Source organism: Seriola lalandi, unplaced genomic scaffold (genome assembly GCF_002814215.2).
Source record: "Seriola lalandi dorsalis isolate HSWRI2012SDOR001 ecotype SW California unplaced genomic scaffold, Sedor1 jcf7180001999996, whole genome shotgun sequence".
In the NCBI taxonomy this organism is placed as follows: domain Eukaryota; kingdom Metazoa; phylum Chordata; class Actinopteri; order Carangiformes; family Carangidae; genus Seriola; species Seriola lalandi.
The window spans coordinates 1-409 of record NW_019470659.1 but is presented as its reverse complement, the minus strand read 5'-3'; the positions used below and the strand labels follow the sequence as shown (position 1 = coordinate 409).

The 409-nt window shown below is 46.9% G+C and overlaps 1 non-coding gene across 1 annotated transcript; it reads left to right on the top strand.

Annotated features, from left to right (window-relative positions):
* Positions 1–189: 189 nt before the first annotated feature.
* LOC111662111 (5S ribosomal RNA) lies at positions 190–308 on the top strand. Its single transcript, XR_002761288.1, has one exon. It is a non-coding gene; the product is annotated as a 5S ribosomal RNA (ribosomal RNA).
* Positions 309–409: the final 101 nt, after the last annotated feature.

Below are 409 nucleotides of genomic sequence, written 5' to 3'. Positions count from 1 at the left end.
CTTTTGGGGACAGCAAACATCACAATGTAAACACACTTTTGGATTAAAATCTTACAAAGTTGACATGTTGAGAAGCAAACAAGCAAACAGTGAAAAGGAAAGGCTCCTGCACTTGACATAAACACATAGCTTTGTGCATGAAGGACACGATCATCATGTTTAAAGAGGGTATTTGTCACCGTCACTGTCGCTTACGGCCATACCACTCTGAACACGCCCGATCTCGTCCGATCTCGGAAGCTAAGCAGGGTCGGGCCTGGTTAGTACTTGGATGGGAGACCGCCTGGGAATACCAGGTGCTGTAAGCATTTTCACATCTCTTTGCAATCAGCAGAGGACGCTACTGCTCCTGCTTCGATAACCTCTTACTCTGCAGCTCTCTGCACTTTTGGGGACAGCACACATCACA